Genomic DNA, 19,888 nt, shown 5'->3' with positions numbered 1-19,888 from the left:
CTGTGGTACTTCCAGATTTATGCTCTGTGAACTTTTCATGTCCAGCATGTTTATGAATGAATGCAAATAAAAATTAACAATGTGCTCATTGTTGCCTTATTTGTTCTGTATATATACTTCTAGTATTTTTATAGAGGCCCAATTTGAACTTTAACATGTAGATTTAACAGGACAGAAAAATTACAGAACATCGGCACAATAAACACACAACGTGTTTTAACAGACTTTTTTATTCATTGTTTATTTGATTGTTGTAGCACAGCCAAGTCACATGTTCCCCCTTGTTTACCTATGAATTAAGAAAAATACATATTGCTTAATGTTTGATTAATTATTGCTCAAATTTAACTCAAGATAAATGACAGGATAATCCCATCACTCATGCAAACTCACCTCTGCCTCTTCACTAGTCTCCCAGAGTGTTTGGGCAAAAGAATTCCTGTGGAAACTTATCACATGTTTTTTTTTGTTGTTGTGTTTTTTGTAATGTAAATACTGCATACTAGGGACCCAGTGAGATGGAGGGAGATGATCTGCTGTGGCATCCCCTAAAGGAAGCAGCCAAAAGAAAACAAAGAAGACTGTAGATTTGTGCATATTTTTAAACCATTCCTTACTCTGTATGTGCATGCCTTTTTAAATGCACTGGCACATGCCAATAGCAGTCAAAGGCCTTGCAGTGTATATTTACAGACACTTGAAGAGGGCAGCATGGTGATATGGTGGTAAGTAACTGTTGCCTCATAGAAAGAAGGTTCCTGGTTCAAACCTCCTAATCAGGCTGGTGTTTTCTGTAGGATTCACATGCTCTCCAGGTACTTTGGGTTCCTCCCACAGTCCAAAGACATGCATATCAGGTTAATTAGTGCTTCTGGCTGTAGGTGTGGATGTGACAGTGCAAAACGTGTAATAGAACTCTGATCCACCATGTCCATTTCACGCTTTGCCTCTCCAAAACGTGAAATGGACATGCATGCGGAAAGTTGCATGACTTAAAATAAAATATCTCGCTGTGCTGTTATTGCAGCTTATGGCTTGCATTCCCATTTCACGTTTTCGAGAGCCAAAGAAATGGACACGTTGGAACAGCGTGTCTATTATAAGCTTTGGGTTGGGACATCAGGTTGGACAGTGTGTGGTTCTTTTTCTATGTTGGCCCTGTGATAAAGCCTGCAGCTTGCACAGCATGCACTCCCTTAAGTCCCACTATAGCAGGGATAGGCTACATGATTGTAACCGTGGGCTAATGATCATACGTTGGATAGGGAGTTAAGATGATTGATGGATGGACATTCTGTTGACTTATTTGGGTTTAAAGATGATTGGGAGGTGCATTGTCAGGGGTTGACATTTGTTCAAACACAAGTAAGAGAAATAAGACACTGCGGACCGACTCAGAGAGTATTAGAATACGTGCGCACGGGTGAATGTCTCTGGGAAGACACACACACCGAGTGCAGGCTCCGTTGCTTTATTTATAGTGAAAGTAAGTTTACATAGTACTTCCTCTTTTAACTGAAAGGGGAGAGGTCAGGCATTATCTCAGCTTATCTGACCTTGCACACATACACTGAAAATAACAATACAGAAGTATATCATGCTTATCTGACATCACACACTGAGGTAAGGAATGCATTATGTTCTCTTTAACAATAAGTTTGGTTATGTGAAAATATATGAACACACAAAATATAAGGCACACTTGATTATATTGTATTATAGAGATTTGGTTATATTGTATAATGTAGAAAATCTCTTAACATGATTGGGAGGTGCATGTATTCCCTTATGAATGTTTTTTATGATTGATCATCTAACTGACATTATACTGACATCATCTTAGTCCCGAATGAGGCATTCACCCTAGACATTGTCCTTTTGTCAGCCAAACTAGCTCACTGTGTATATCTGGGACTTGCACTCTCCTAGTTTACCCCCTTGGATGCCTGACTGAGGTCACAGTGCTAAATAGTTCAAGTTATTATTTCTTTTTCTTCTAAATTTCTACGATAAATACCAACAAAGTAGAAAAATAATATTTTAATAAAAATCTGTATTATATATTGAAACAGATCAGTCTTTAATCTTCAAGTTATTGACATTAATCTATTTGACTCATACGTTCATGTGATGGGAAGCTCCTGTTTTGGGCCTTAATTAAGAGACTGCTCCACAGGCACAAGTGTGAATCCATGTGGAGTTAACCTCTCGCTCTATGACAAGTGTGGGGACCGACAGGAATGTAGCCTTTATCTCTGCCGCAGTTTGAGCAGCTTTTTCTAGGTCATTGCTCCTCAAACATTTTCTTTTTAATATTACATCTATTATAGGTACATTAGTGGCATCATTAATCACTGAACATCTCAGTGGGAGTGATCACTTAAATAGTTTTTCAGCGGTATTTCAGATTCATTCAAATCATAGTATTTTTTATTTTATTTTATTAAAAACAAGTACTTTTGTAAGCATTTACATAACGAGCTGTAGGAGGGAACTAACAACCTCCACTCGAACATAACCTTGTAACTCTTTTCAAAAAGATTAGTGCTGATTTTGAAATGCTCTGAATATTTAACCTTTCAAATAAAACAAGTCCCTCTGTCCTCATTTTCTACTGATGTTCAATTAAAATAAAATTCACACCACAGGGTGAAATATCGAGAGGGGGACACGAAAATAATAAGAAAAAAGGGCAGTGATGATAAACGGCAATTACACGTTAAATAACAATAATCTAAAAAAGAGAGAGGACAAACATTTTAACTGTTGTGTAGAAGATCCACTCATGATATGGATTGCATTTAAATGTCAGGGGCCATCCAGACTACACTGCTGAACAAGTGGGACGAGAGATTTTATTATTTTGTCACAGGCTGGTGTGGATTCATGATGAGTGTGTGTGACGGGGCTGTTTGAATATATTTCCTCAGTTTTTCTCCTTCTTCAAAAATGAAGTGCAGACATTGTTGGACTTACTCCATAAGCTGCTAATAGTAATTAAAATTAATATTTTTATATTATATGTGTGGTAAGCTCTGGGTTTGCAGGAGGAAAGGTTATATGTTGTGTCATAGCAGGCTGTTATGTTTGCTACATTGTATTTAATAAAAATAAAAATAATAAAAATATGACAGTGAGTCACCTTACTTGTGACTAACACATACACACATTACATTATTACTTGTCTATTTCTTATTTTCTACTGAGGCATTGTGACTATCACTGTTGCCTCATAGCAAGAAGGGTCCTGGTTTGAACCTCCTGATCAGGCTGGAAAGATGCAGAAGGCATAAAAAACATCTACAACAGATAAAAAGTATCTGGAAGTCATGTGCTTAAGAAAGAGGAGGAAAAACCCTCAGCAAGGATATGATCTGAAAGATGAATCTGTCCCTTCAGCTGATCCATCTAATGTTGGATCTAATTTCATCAGACATCTCAGTGGAAGAGTGATTTTCAAGAAGCCGTCCTTAAGGAGACTGGGAAACAAAAAAAGGTTCAGGAATGCCAAACTACACCAGAACTAAGCTGTAAATCATTGGCGATTGGAATTATAGATTGATAAATCCAAATTTGACATTGTAGGGTGAAATCTTCATCAGTATGTATAGAGGAGTGGAGGAGAGAGGTGAGGAACAACGGTGAGTCTGTAAAACCTGGCAGAGCTTCTGTCATGGTTTGGGGCTACATTTCATTCAGTAATGTTGGCTTTCTTTTCAGAATTGATGGAATTATGGACACAGAAAAGTACCGTCAGATTTTTATCAACCACGTAGTACCATCTGGAAAACATCTGATTGAGAATGGCTTAATTTCTCAGCATGACAATGATCCTAAACAGACTGCCAATGCACACAATGGAACACCATCAGTCATGGACTGGCCTCCCAAGTGCCCGTAATTCAATGTTATTAAAGCAATGTGGGATCATCTTCATGTAGAATGGAACAAAAGGCTGCGAAAATCCAAAGAAGAGCTTTGAATATCCTTCAAGAAGCCTGGAGAAGAATTCCTGAAGACAAGTTAAAGAAATGACAAGGAAACAGCCTAAGAGAGTTTAGACTGTGTGGAAGAATACATGTGGTCATACCAAATATTGACTTTTAAACTCAGTTCTTGCTTAATATAACATAATATATCGTTCCTGTGTGTTTCCCCATTTCAATAAATTGCTGCAACAATTCCTCTTTTTCCTAAAATGTAAAGAAATGAAGGCTGGCTCAAGAGTTTTGCACAGTACTGTATGCATCAAAGCCTCAACCACCAGAAAAGCTTAGAGTTTCCACATAATGCTCTCAAGTCCACATGCTTGGAATAAACTAGTCTTTTTAACAAAGTCAGTGGATGAGTGAGAAGTCACGCACATGGCAAAGAACTTCTCTGTAAACTCTTTAACATCACACTCAAAACCTTAGAAAGAGATTAAAGGTAAATAGGGCCAGAGAGCTGAAATCAAGTCAACTCCCTAAAAACGTTTGGGTCTCCTTCCATCCATCAGTGTGTTCGTGGCTCTGACCTCTGTGGAGTCTCAGCAGTGCTGTAGACCAAAAAACAGCTCATCAGCAAACACATCAGAGTTTATTTACTCCTGCTAACCCACTCAGCAGCGTCTCTCTATGGCAGATGAAGCTTGCTCCTTTGATATCCATTACCGTATTATTCGCCGGTAATATCTCTGCCAGCATTATGGCTGTAATTATGACTGTCATTCAAGCTGGGCTTTTAACATAATTGAGTCATAAGAAATTAGCATAAAGGCTAATTTGTTTGATTATGCGTGAATTTGGGGAATTATGGAGCTAAGTGATGACGGCTGTGTGGCAGGTTAAAAATGAGCTGTGGGGAAATTGTTTAAGGAGCTCCGAGGAGAAGTGCAGCGATGCAGCCGCTGTTCATAATGTGTCCGTCATGCCTGCAGATCACCGCCGTCCTGCCAAAACCTCGTAAATCCACTCTTTGACTTTCATGGTTTAATATCGGGAGAAGGATCGCTCCCTCCTCTGTAAATCCCACCGTTGGTTGTGAGAAAGGACGAGGTCATCAGTTGACATTCTGTAGACAAACACTAAATCTCAAGGGGTTTATCCTTAGATTTGAAAGGAGTAGGATAGAAAGAGCACAGCTAGTTGGAGTTTGTGCTGGGTGTCTGACGAGCTTATTGTTGGCGATATGACAGAAATAACCCCCAGAAAGACACTATTTGGTTTTTGTGCAGACTTCAAAATGAGATATAATGCATTAAACACAGGCAGCTGTCTCTGAGACAGGAAAATAAAGCAAACATGAAAGTGCTAACTCTAAGACTGGCTCCAAACGTGAGTCAGTCCCCATAGACTCTCATGTTAAAATGATCAACTTTAGAGGATCAGAAGCAAGATTTTGGCCTCTAGTTTCCCCCTTCATAACAGCTTTATGGGGTCTCTTTCATTAACAGGCATCCCAACACAGAAAGCTGTATGCTAAGAAGATCTGCTGTTGGTGTCCTTTTGAGCAATTTTACTTGATATATCTAACAAAACACTAAGACGTACTGTGAGGTACAGACCACCCAAGAAGCTTAGTTTTGGTACGAGAAATTCTAATATTTAAATTTGATACATAGATATATGTCTGTACACCCAAGGGTGACCGAGTGGTTTTGGGTTGAAAGGAACACGTGAAGGTTCTCAGTCATCCAGGTCATCGTAGTCTAAGGAGCTTGGAAAGAAAAGCGTCTGGACTTCTTTGAGTTGCTTGAAGACGTTTCACCTCTCATCCGAGAAGCTTCTTCAGTTCTAAGGTCAAATGGTGGAGAGTCCCAGATTTAAACCCAGTAGGAGTTTCCTCCCAAAGAGGGACAAAGGACCCCTGATGATCCTCTACCTAATCACATGAGGTGTGAAAGCGGGTGTGGGTCACAATCAGCCAGGGTTTCGGGTGAGCTCATTGTGAAACCTGGCCCCACCCTATCATGTGATTTCCTGAGGTCAGATGGCCCAGGATGTGAGTGGGCATTAAGGCGTCTGGGAAGGGATCTCAAAACTGGATTATAGATGGCAGACAGTTGGTGTCGTAAACCATGACGCTTTTCTTTCCAAGCTCCTTGGGTTGAAAGGAACCTTTCCTAAAAAGTGCAAAACATTAATGATTAAAAATCTGTCTCTTTATTTCTTTTTATCAGTGTTGGGTTGTGACTTTGGGCTGTTTTTTTCAAAGTGGACTGGAATAGAGACCTTTTTTGAGTTTTGAGGACAGATCTAAGTGAGAGAAATCCAAAGCTGGTCACAATGACCCGTCTCGGACAAAAACATTTAGCATGACTATCTCATGATGTGACAGTGGCTACAACCTACATCTGCTAATTTCCTTTTGGATTAATAAAGTATTCTGATTCTGATTCTAAGTACCCAACAACAGGAAGAAGGAACTTTCTGCTGCTCCCATTTTTCTCGAGGGATCACCAAAAGATGTGGTTTGGCACAGATTTTGTACCAAATGCCTTTCCTGACACAACCTTTCCCTTTATCCAGGCACGGGACTGACACCTGAGGCTGAATTTGTATATCCTCTCCATCTTGAAGTGGGGATCTTTCATGTGTGAGATAGTTGTGTTAACCACAACCCCACAGATCCAACTAACTAACCAGCTAATTATATACATACTGTAAGCATAACAGCAAATCTCCATACATCCATTCACTCCCCCTTCCTGTTAATGTGAAGAAGTTTATCTGCACACTTAATGCCTGAAATATCTTAATATAAGAAGAAGTGCAATTTCAACAGTACAGAGAAATCTGACAGCATAACTTTTTAAACACTCTTTAAAATTACAGAAAAAAGGTTCTAGTAGCTCACTGCCCAGACTGCCCTGTAATTATAAAACAGAAACGTTTTGCTATATCACAAAAAGTCCTTTTTGGAAATTGCAAAAAAACCTGAAAATCCTATGGCAGCCAGTGAAAAACAGGAACTTTTCTGCTGTTGAATTGTTTACCTATTACTTTAGTGCAGTATGAATGATCAGGGGGGAGCTTCACAAGTCTTTATTAGTAGTCAAAATTTTAAGCCCTTGTTCACTTTTTTTCAAAGCTGTCCAGTGGACTGAATTGGACTCAGGCCAATTTTGGACCTCGGGACTTATGTCTTACACAGTGTTGGGTAAGTTACTTTAAAATAGTAACTTAGTTACATTACTAGTTACTTCTCTCAAAAGTAACTCAGTTACTTCAAGTTACTCGTTACTTTCAAAGTAACTAGTTGCTAGGGAAAGTAACTTTGGTTTTACTCAGAATTCTCTTGTTAATGTGTTTCTTCCATAACTTTGCCAGTCTTCTAGCTTGCTTACTTGCCACAAGTGCACTGTGCCACCTACCAATAGAAAGGAAAAGATAATGTGCATATTTCCACGAGAGAAATCCCACGCCTGGACCGTCATTGACTGCTGCCATGATTCTAGCCTACGTCACAGAGTCATGTGCGCCTTTTACATCCAACACAAAAACTGCAGTCGTGGTGCTTTCGATTGTACTCAGAACTCGGAAATTCTGTCTTCTGAATAGGAAGATGTTGGTAACACCAGACTGCAGATGAGCTGCATACAGGGCTGGACTGGGACAGAAAATTGGCCCAGGCATTTTGACTAGAGACCGTCCCACCATTATAGGAAAAATCATAAAGCCTTTGAATGAAAATAAACACTGTTGTGACAGTGATGTACACTGTTTTGATGGTATATATGCATCAATCTATCAATCGTTTGTTGTAAGATTCAGATAATTATTTTTTTAAAAGCTAGACATTTTAAATGAGAATAAGAAAGAAAAGTATTTCTTTGTGCCCCCCTCTCCCTGTTAATGCCCTACATGCCCCCCTGGCCACACTTTGCTAGACCCGCCCCTGCACAGTTACCAGCTGTCAGCTACTTAGAAAAGGATCCTGGTGTTATTTGTCTCTCAGAAACAGTTCATAACTTCTCTTCAACTCATTCATGTCACCTAAAAGGTAAACCTGTTTCTCCATCACCTGTTCAGCTCTGATGATTCAGTAACATCAGGACATCTCCTGGTTTCATCTTCATGTTTCCTCTCACCAGATAACCAAACCATATCATGACCAGCAGCTTTTTTGCAGCTGTGGCTCCAGCAAACATCAGCTGATACTAGAAATTAATATTAAATAAATTCTAACAGCTGATCAAGCTTAAACGTGCTGCTGTTGTTTAGCGCGACATCCGCTGGTTTCCTCTTTCGGCGCAAAGTGAGCGATAGACAAACAAGAGAGCCGATCAGCTGATCATTGATCAGTTTTCATGATTGAAGTAGAAACGTGAGAGGGAGGGTGAGAGGATGAAAGAAGAAGAGGCAGCTGTGCAGCAAAGACACAGAATAACTCCAGCTTTGTGTCTTTTTCATTGTAGCTGAATTACGGGACAAACTGTTCCTTTTCACCTCAATAAGAAACGCTTAATATTTTCTCTGAATACCAGACGGGACGGTTGGCAACTCTAATAACTTATGAACAAAATAAAGTTCAACATCATTAACTTCATAGCACCACCCAGCTGTATAGAAACTCCGTCATGCTAGCTAGCACGCAGTACGGAAAAAGTCAGAATAACGAAAATAAACTACACCTAAACTTGGTTTATATCTGACCCAGAGAGACTGCAGGTCATAACTTCTTACCTGAAGTTCAGTTCACACTTGGACCGGCGGCCGCCTCGGGTCTCTTTTCCTTCTGCGTCCCTTTTCCTTCATCCACCTGCTGGCCTCCACCACTTGCTAATGTTACTTAATCTGTGGAAGCTCCGCGATAGCCACCACACGAAGTAACGAGTAACGAGCCTATCTAAATCCCAGTAACGACTAACGCGTTCCTGATTTTGGCATAATAACTAGTTACCGTGCTCGTTACCACAATAATAACGTAGTTACTGTAACGCGTTACTTAATAACGCGTTAGTCCCAACACTGGTCTTACACTCCTGCCACAGACAGTTTAAAAGATGGACACAGCCTAAAGTCTGCTATCATTTTAATGGCCAATAGAGGGCGATACCTACAACAAACTCTCTGGTTGTATAGAAGTCTGTTGAAGAAAAGCCTTCAGCTCCTTTGTTTTTTGATTAAAGTAAACATTAAGTTTGTGAAATTGTACACAAATGTCTGTATTATAATTCCTGTGTTGTGCATTCAGTAGATCATTAAATGCATTTTGTAAACTATGATCATTTAACAAGTCAGAAAAGAAGGATTATCCAGGTTATGCGCGCTGGCTGGCTTGTCTGTGGGTAAAACATGCAAACAAAGTAGAGCTGTAGCAGCGGATCCTTGGTATTCAAGCAACAAAGCTGCCAGTTACATCCAGGTTACACAGTGTGGACCATAGCATGCAGACAACTTTACCCCTTTAACCTGTCTTTGGTTAGGGGCTCAGTTTTTTCCTCTCCTTTCATGGATGCAGTTTTCTGACCAAAGACATCGGTGTGAAGAAACTCTTCCCAAGAGACATTTAAATTCAAACACAGAAGAAACTTTGTAACTTTGTATCCATTTCTAATGGATTTGGAACTTTTTACCTTCACTGAGAACATCCTCTCTGTAATCACTGGAAGTGCTCTTTCTAAAGTAGAACTAGCCTTTAGATCAGGGACCCTGTTATTTTTTTCTTTTTACAGTACACAGAGATCAAAGTTCAGCTCCAGCGCCTCACTCCTGAAGCACGGAGAAAAAGAGAATTTGAAGCGGCAACAGCTTTTGTAATTTAGAGCGTGGCAGACGGACAGATTTTCAAACAAACGTAATTAACGCTGGTGCTTCAGGACAGCAAAGTAATGAAACATAATATAACAGCAAAGTAGGTGAAGAAATGAGGAACGAGCTGCTGATTTAGGATTACATGGAACAGGCTTTTTGACCCGAAGGGAGACTTTATGAAAGCCGGTTTTACACCAAATTGGCAGTTAGAGTCACAAAGCCCACACACACACACACACACACACACACACACACACACACACACACACACACTCTAAACTGAAAAAAAAACAGTAATGAAAAAAAAGGTTCTGCTTTTCTTTTTACTAAAGGTTGAAATAAACTTGCAGTCATGCAATTAAATACTTGTAATAGATTTTTATTTGTTTGTGCGCCGCTGTTTAAAAATGGATAAAATGTTCAAATTATGTTTTCATTATACAGAACATTTCACAGTTTGCAAAGGTCAAGGCAAGAAATGCTACGTAGAAATAGCATCACATTTTTCCCGTAAAGAAAAATATTTTAAAGCTTTTAGTGATTTCTTAAGTGTCCTTCTAATTTTGTGGCAACCAGAAGATGAACAAAGCCAGGGAGTGTAAAAACAGTGTAGCACTTAAGAACATGTGATTTATTTATGATAAAACAAGCCCAGGGGCATTTAAAAATGCTCTAGAATCATCCATCACAGCAATCAGTCACAACAGTTGTGTCTCACTGGGAAAGGCCTCAAGGTCCAACTCCTCCTCCACCTCCGACAGCACCTCCACAAACAATTCCACGGCCAATCTCAGGTCTCCTCGGTATCCATTCATCTTGTTGCCAACAACCACATCACATTTAAAGTGACTTAGATTACCTTTCTTGGCCACGCAAATACTCTGCTTGAACTTCAGCAAGTCGACTTGACCACGTCTAGGCCCCATGTGATTGGCTGATTAGACATTTGCATTATGAAGCATGTGAACAAGTGTTCCTAATAAAGCAAACCAGTTATGTGTAAATGAATCATGAATTCAATTTAATAAGCATGATTTTTTGTTATATGTTTAAAATACACTGGCTTTATTTATTTGGTCTTTCTATGGCTTTACTTGTGATAGGCCTTTGAATTCAGCAGTGTTAAAAACTCAGAAAGTTTTGTTTGGATCATACCACTTCATAATGGAGGGGGTGATGGTTTACTTTAAACATGTTGCTTGTTTCATTTGATTGTTGAGGGATATGGCAATTTAAATGTTGATAGCTTTAAGTAACTATTGAAATAACTGTTGGTTTTGTGTCTTAGTTATAAGACATGTTATAGTGTGTTTGAGCTCCCCCTGTCAGTCAGTGAGCTTGGGTTGGATTTCCTCTGAGTAGTTTTCATGTGTTACTTTGATTGGGTTTAAGGTTTTTTTTTTTACCTCTTACAAGAAGGCCCAGAACTACGATTTGACATTTTTGTTTAAATAAAACCGTTTTCCTTCAAAAACCACACCGTGTTTCTCATCCCAACCAGCTCACAGTCCTGTACAGCTCACCTGATCCAGGCACTATCACCCAGCATCAGTGTCTACCTCGCTAATCTCTCACGGCTGAGTGGGAGCGAGTCTCTGCAGTATATCTGCTCCTTATGTTGTGCAGAAATGCTTGAAACCAGAGTGATGGAGGCTGTTACAGCAGCAGAAAAGGCCACTGTCTAAATGACGGGGTGTCCACATACTTTTGTTCGCGGGTTGTAAGTTTTCAGTTTGCAAGTGTTTAGCAGTGTCGAAGCAACAGCGTCTCCCCCCAGAGTCTATGTTTCTGGCTTGCAGCGGGAGGCTTTGTGTCCTGCAAAAAACTGATACCCAGAGTCAGTGAAGCGCACGAATCCAATTTGCTGTGTGGGAGCATTAGAGTATTAGACTCCTCTGTTAATTTCTTTCTGGAATGACTTCCAGTCTGTTGTGTGCGCACCCTGGGACAGAGAGAGGGGAAGGGGGAGACAGATTAAAAGAGGAAACAGGGGAGAATCAGAGAAAACGGGGGAGGAACCAGACAGAAGGCTGAGCAGAAGTATTCAAATTGCTCAAGTATCAGTTCTAATATTAAGACAGAATGGAGGCAAAAATGGAGGCAAAAGTGTTATAATATAATGGCATATCTTTGTAAATTGAGGAGGGTCCAATAAAGTTGAGTGTTTTTTAGCAAGTGCAATAAGACTGAAATGTTTCAGACGGCTAAAAATAAGTGGATGAGATGACTCAGACAGGGATGATAACAAAATTAGCAGCAGTTATAGCTGGACTGGAGCAAAATAGTGCCCTGAATATTAGTTTTGTCCTGTTTGTGTGGTCTCACATACAAAAGCAGTCTGTAGATGGATTCTAGTGTGCCTATATCTGCTGCTAATGACAGATTCATGTTTGATAAAACACTCAAACTTTAGAGGCGGAGGAGGTGTTCTTACCACACTTCCCTTGATAGCATGTTCAGGTTCTTTTATTTGGTTTAATCCTGAAATAAAGGGGGAAACCCTCCTATCTTTGGAACTTAACCCCTCAAGAAGCTACATTAGTGCTCTAAAACTTGGCTTTCTCCTCCTCTCACTGGGTCAGTGCTGCACCAGAAAAGGCGTGTGTTTGCTTGTGTTATTCCCACAGTAATGAAGTCACATGTGCTGCCCATCGTGTTTGTGTTCATGTGTAAGTGAACGTCTGTTTTCCAGCAGCTGAGAGCCAATTAAAAGGAAAGCTGCCGGACTTCTGACTTCCCCGTCTGACACTGTTTCTCCAGTCAGGCAAATAGTTGCTGTAAGTCAGCAGAGACTTGTGATCTCAACTGTCCGCCGCCAGTTTAAAGGACTGGACTTAAACATGTTGCTGCCTGTAGCCTGTTTCCCTACTGCTGATCTGCTATGAGGACGTGTGGATGTATTTCCAACGCAGTGACCACACACACAGACTCTCTGGTGACTGAAAAACACACTTGCTCAAAACTTTGCTTTAGCTTCACGACTGGGTGGTCTGATTTTTGGGAGGCAGATCCAAGCAGCAGCTGTCATCGCCATCTAAATGTGCATTATGGAGAAAAGGAGGACTAGAAACAGAAGTTGTGATATGCACTTCATGATTGTCTTTTTAGGCTCCTCTGAGTATTTTAACCATCCGACTGACGCAACAGTGGAATTACAGCTTTGGTAAATCTAGCGGACCTTTATCAAATCCACTGAGATTTTAAAAAAGCTATAACAAAAAGATAATTCTACAAAACTGTTAGGGAAGATGGACCTCCCAAGTGCAAACAAAGCACAGCAAAGCCAAGCAATGTGGACGAGAGATGGAATGGTTGACTGCTACCAATTAACCTTATCACCAGACTCCAGCCAACAGGTGCCTGTGGGAAGGGGACTTTCCAGAGGAGAAGGGGTCCCATCTGCAGCTTGGAGACCCGACAGACCGACTTTACTTCATTGCACGACACACCCCACTTAACCTAATCTTGACCCGTCGGCACCACCCGCCCAGTGCTGTGGCTGTGCTTGATATACTCAGCCCAGAGGTCGTCCCACTGGCTGCTTTTCAAGCTATCAAATTCTAATAGGAGCAAATTTACGATACTGTGAAAAAGTGTCAAATCATCGTTCATTTCTTTATATTTTGCCTGGAAAATGAGAAATATGTGCAAAGATTTAATGAAAGGTGCAAATATACATGGAAATATATGTTTATTCTTTAACACAGCCTGAGTTCTCTTAGGAAAGCTGTCATTTCTTTAAGTAGCCTTCATTAATTGTTCTCCAAGGTTCTTGAAGGAGATTTAAAGTTCTTCTTAGGATGTTGTCGGCCTTTTGGTTCACTCTCTGTCAAGATGACCCCGCACTGCTTCAATACTGTTGATGTCTGGGCACCATGACGGATTTGGTTCCACTGTTTGTTTCTTCTAACCTTTTCTGTTCTTTTACTGCATTGTTATTGTGTTTGGGGTCATTGTCGTGCTGAAAAATCAAGCTGTTGTTGATCGGATGCTTTCCAGATGGTATTGCATGGTGGATAAAAATCAGCACTTTTCTGTATTCAAAATTTTATTGATTTTGAAAAGCTCTTTCAGGTCATGCATCAGGTCTTTGCTGGATTTCTTTCTCCCTAATTCTTGGTCATGACTTTGGTATTGTTAGGGACACACAGCACACACTGTTATCTTTGGTATTTCTTGTAGATTTAACTATAGAAATGGGAACAAGTTTTGTTTTTTGTGACATAGCAAAACGTTGCTTTGTTTTCTGTTTGGTTTTCCCTTGAGTTTAGGTGCCTTTTTATGATTGAATGATTAATAGGTCAGTGGTGGTCAGTTATAAGGACTGAAAATGGATGAAAAAGCAGCCAGTGGTCAGAGAAAAACTTTGAAAGACCTGGAGAACTGTTGATTAAGACACCTTTTTAAAAAATAGCTTTAAGAAAGATAAAAAGTCTGGTTCATTGGAAGCAACAATGAGGGATGGGCCAAGCCTTTTGCACAGTAGTGTGGAGTGCTAAATTGTCAGCTAATATAAGCAAGCCTGCTTAGCAAGAGTGTAACTATAAACTGTACTTATGCACTGCACAGTGCTAGGTAGTAGGCTAATGATGTATTAGACTGTCAATCAGCAAAACTGGAGCACAAGTGTCTGGCCTCTCTGAACCACACAACAAGCCATAATATCCTTTAGATAATTCCACTACAGATACAGATCCAGCTAAAAGTGATTTCAAAGTAAAGAATCCTCTTAGAATAACAATAATAATCACAATGGAGAGTGAAATATAAAATAATTATGAATGATAGTTAGTTAATTATCATGATTAATAATAAAATGTTCTAGAAATAACAGATAAGAAATAGAATTTAAGTGCATCATTTGCCCATGATTATTTGTGTTATTTTATCATTTTAACAGATTTATTGCAACAAATAAAGAAACGTTCAGCTTCTTTATTTTATCATCTGAATCTAATTGACATGTTTTTACGGTCATTTTTGGCCTTGATGGACTTAATCAAGACCAGGCTCCACGATACGCTGCACTGTTATGCAGGAACCCCTTTTAACCACTAGGTGGAGCTATTTATCTTCGTTCACTATGCCGACTGGAGGAGAGCGGTGATAGCTGTAGTGCCACTGCGATGCTACAGGCTGACAGAAGAAGACAGGTCCATTATATCTTTAGCTGGAAAGCCAACCTAAACTATTTACCAGTTAGTGTAAAGTGCATTAGTTTATGTCCGTTTTACGCCATGTTTTATGGTCCTACTCCACCTGTCAGCTGTGGTCATCTTTCAGAATAACGTGTTACATTTGAAGAAATACAAACAAGCCTATTAAAAAGAACTGTTCATTTATGATCGCTTTTTATATTTGTGGTGCCTCACAAAAACACTGTGCTCGTCCGTTTCACCGCTATGGTTTCATTCCCCTCCTAAATAAAGATTAGGAGAGAGTCCAGTTAAATGTATTAGATTTTTTGTTTTTTAACCTTTTCTTTCGAGTCTTTCATCTCCTAACACACGGGTTCCCTCTGCTATGCCTTTAGGCAAGTGCAGGCGTGCACTTGTAACAATAATTTTGAGTAAAACTGCAACTAAAATTTCTAAAATCAAATTGTATTTCTTAAAATAATGAATCACTAAGGTATACCAATGGATTAATTTTGACCAGATTCCATTAAATGAAAGATGTCATATGTAAGTCAGCTTTTTTTCTTTCCTACAGCCAGACATACTTAATGCAATAAGCAGTTTCAAGAAAAATGCTTTTAAAATGAATACAAGTAATCTTCTTCTGACACATAAACGCAGTTGATTAACATCATTATACATGACATACTGAATAAATGTATAATTATGGGTTCATTTAAATTCTCACACTATTTACTGAAGATTCTGTATGTTCCATGCTGGCCTGCATTTTGAATTTTGCAGGGCAGCATGTTTTTCTGTCCTTTATGATACAATCATTTGCAACAACTGCAGAAAGAGAGTCAAAGGTCAGGTCGGCTTAGAGGAATAAAACAAATACCTACAGATGACCTATACCTCAAATAACTATTACAGTTTTAATACAAGTTATGTTTATTTTAGGCCACATGCCTGTAAAAATCTCATTCTTTTTGTTTAAAATAGTTCTGGTGCATGAAAGAAAAAAGATTTATTCATATGGTAAAAGTTAGCGCCCAAATATGTAGCATTAGGTTTCTTTTAAATTTGTATTAAAATCTGAGGTTTGATTAATGCTGCTAAATGCACTGACTGCTTTTTAATGTATTTGTTTCATCCTGTGATTAACTGGTTAGTTTCAGTGGACATCTGAGGCAAAAGGAGTCCAGCAAAAAGTCCTAAAAAGTATACAAAAGAACGGATTTTGACAGCTGCAAAAGGAGAGGAAATAAAATATTAATAGCACTTATCAATCTGCCACACAGATCATCCTCAAGTACTAAAACAACAAAGTCTCTCACTTCTATACCTGTCTGGGTAATTGAGACGCTGAGCTTTTAATAACTACATCCCATCGGCCAATCAGAAACCAGAGATTTGTTGTTGCTGAGTAGTGCAGTCGGCAGAGCTCGAGCCGCTATTGGCCTAGGTTGGATTTCTTTTAGTGATTCCTGAACAGATGATGTGCCTACAACCATATGGCAGACCTCGGGGTCCTCCTTTGTGCTGTGACTGATGTGACTCCCATCAACTTTAAAGGGCCTCACTTTAAAAGCACGCCCCCCCCCTCACCCTGCTAAACCCCACCTTCCTCTTCCTCTGCTGCTGCTTATCTGCAGGATCAATGGGGAGTCAACTCTACGTCGATCTGGCAAAGTGTGCCCTTCGTTTTGTATACAGCCTCCCTCCTCCTCTTCTCCACCCCTCCAGCCGTGCAGCCTGTCCACTCACAGCGCCAGACTTTGTTTTTTGGTGAAAAGGACCGGCTCAAATGTCCCATGCAGCCAGCAGCAGCTGCTCCTGGACCTCGCCATTCTTCAGCACAAAAGAGGAGAGAGGGCCCAGGTCTCGCTGCACCTTTGTTTGGGGCCCCTCCTGTCGTTTTCTGCTCTTTGTGTCCATTGATGGGGGCGTAGACGTGTTGGCTGTAGCTTTTTTTTTCTTTCTTTTTTGCCAGAGTTTTGTTTTGGTGTGGGTGTGCAGTGGGTGGAGGTGCGGCACAGGCACATTTAGCCATCTGATCTTCCTCCTCTGCAGCATACAAGGATACGGGCCACTGCTGTGTCACTCAAATCTGGCCTCTAATCTACATTATTACATAAATTATGGTGGCTTTGGACTCATTTCAGTGTTGAAATTCTGCCATGTTGTCTGTAAGGCTAAATGCATACACAGCAATTTGCCGTGTTGAACCAGCAGCAGCTGAGCCAGGCCCTCGAGGGCCTCAACGCTCAATGGAGAAACAGACCCGTGTTTTGGCAACAGCTGGCAGCGCTTCAGCTCTCTGAGTCCACTTTATCTTAACAAGCTGCAACGCTGGACAAAACAGATAATCTCTTTGTCTTCATATTTACTTATAAACACTCTTGTTACCCGAAAGATGAAATTGTCATGCAAACAAATGTATTTTCACTGATTTCTAATTAACTTGTAAAATTGCTGAAGTTTTCTCTGTTACAAATACAAACGAGCTTTGGTTTGCTTCTTTAGATGGTGGCGTGTTTACACCGGATCTTTGTGCAGGATTGAGGCCACCGATGAGCAGCGCACCCTTCAGGGGGCCTGCTAATGTAATTAGTGATTAGACTCATTACGAGCCGGAGCAGGTCTGGGCGATTGAGATCACAACCAGAAATTAGCATCAGCAGCTGATGACCGGGGGAACAGGGTGGGCGTTTCTGTCCCGTATGTACACATGCACACAAGCAGCGCAACAGCAGCAGGCGTATGGAAAGGATGAATCAGGAAATTTGCATAGTTTAAAAAAAAAGATTAGCATTGTTGTCAGACAGCTACTGATTTCTGCAATTTTGTTTTTTCTAAAGTAAAAACAGTTTAATTGACTTTGGCTTTGGCTAGGGCTCTTAGATTATTCAATATTTTAGGATTTTAGATGCATAAAAGCCTTTATTGTCCAAAAAACCCTAATAACCGAGCAAAGCAAGAAATATAAATGGATTGCTCAATCAAAACTCCAATAAAACAGGAGAACACAGAAACACACACTGAGCCTGCAGCCTGTCATTACCATCTGCTGCAGCTCTCCAGCACTGAAAAGACTTTAGGAGGAGAAGAAAGCTTTTATGTTGAAAGGATACTTGAGAAGCAGCATGCGCCTGCAGCAGCACAGCTCTTAATGGTTGGGTTGAGGCTGAGGGCAGCTGGGTTTGTTTAGGGTTCAGAGAAGCAGACAGAAAATGTACCCTTAAATGTGTTTGCAGGTGTGTTTTAAACCTTTCCAGTTCCAGCCTTAATGTTGCTCTCTGACTCCAGCGATGCTAAGCTATCCCCTGCACATGGCAGACACTGGTTCTCATTTAGTGTATCATAAAAAAATAAAATAAAATAAAAGCACATTTTTCTAAAATGCCCAAAACTGTTTAACTACTTTTAGAGACCGCTCCGTCCTGCTGTGCTCAGACTTCAGATGTGTTTCTGCTGACTGCTCGGCCGGGGGATGTTGTTGTTAGTCAGGATTTGGCTTTGAATGGATGAATGGCAGCAGACTTGTGCCAGGCACAGGGCCACCTCCTCCTCCTCTCTCCCTTTCTCTCTCTGTCATTAAATTGGACAGCAGATGGAGTGAGTGTTGGGTTGGTTGCTGTGGAAATTTAAAGGGCTGATTACGTTTCAGCTGGCCTGGCCCTTTTTTCTTCCTCTTTTTTTTGTGTCACAAAGGGCTGCTGGGTGTGCGTACGTGCACACACCAGAGTGCAACACAGACTGATGAAGCTACTTAGGGTGTAACTGATTTAGATCAACCACTTTTCTTCTTCTTTGGTTTAATTTTTCAATCTTTTAAAACATCACATTAGAAAGCAGATCAGCAGAAAGAGTAAAGACTTAAGTAGCAATCATGGGTGTCTGTGTGTGTGTTTGTGTATGTCATTTGGGGCATGGGGGGCCTGCAGCAGCTGTTGACGCCACAATAGTTCACACTGCAGGCAACATGCAGGTCAGAGCGCCTTTAAAATCTGAATTCAAGCACACAAAAGCTTCTTAAAGGTTCTGAATTGTAAATTTGAGAATGAGAAGAAAAAAGTAGCATGTGCCAGGAGCAGAAGATCACCTCCATTAACCTCCATGCAACCTCTGTGTAGCTGAGTTTTATTGGGCGGGGGGTGTTTTTAAAGAAGGGTACAGGGTACAAAGTACAGTTAGCATGCTGACAAGAGTGAAATAATTTAAAATGTTTGGAGTTGGCAATACTAAATGAGCTAGCCTCAGAAAATGTCATCGGTTCAGTCACTGCAAAGTTTTATAAACACCCTTTTTCTTTCAAACATAAACTTACCTCTGCATAAACTGGCCATCAATTAAATGAGGAGACTAAACTTTAAACAGTTTGGAAAGAATCAGATCAGAAAAGCTTGATGGATTAGGCTGGGAGTGCTGCCTGAATGAGCATTTCCTAGCACGAAATGCTCCAGACAGTTAACCATGTACTTCCATATCTGCTCAATCTAACTTTACACAGAGTTTTTAACCAATAAATTAGCAGTGTATGTGTGAAAATGACGTGAAAAACACATTTTCATCATCTTGCTCAAGGTTCAAGGTTCAAGGTTCTTTATTTGTCACATGCATAGTTATACAAGTATAACACACAGTGAAATGTAGCCTGACACGCTCCTCGACATGTGCAAAAAAATAGTAGAGGAAAAACATTATATATATATATATATATATATATATATATATATATATATATATATATATATATATATATATTTTACAGGATAGACAATATAAACATATTTAAAATTAAAGGAATTGAAATGTACATTGTGCCTTGGTTTAGTGTCTGGAAGAGTCCTGTCTCAGTCAATTATAGATGATGTGAGAGGGCGGGTGTGTGTGTTTAGGGCACGGATGGCTTGGGGATAGAAGCTCCTCTTGAGTCTCTCTGTCCTTGCCCGGAAGATGCGGAACCTTCTACCAGATTGCAGAAGTTGGAACAGTTTGTTGCCAGGATGGGACGGGTCCTTGCTTAAA

Source organism: Diplotaxodon limnothrissa, linkage group LG7 (genome assembly GCF_057381915.1).
Source record: "Diplotaxodon limnothrissa isolate DT_005_m linkage group LG7, D_limnothrissa_male_GT1.1, whole genome shotgun sequence".
NCBI lineage: Eukaryota > Metazoa > Chordata > Actinopteri > Cichliformes > Cichlidae > Diplotaxodon > Diplotaxodon limnothrissa.
Note: the sequence above shows the minus strand (reverse complement) of the source record.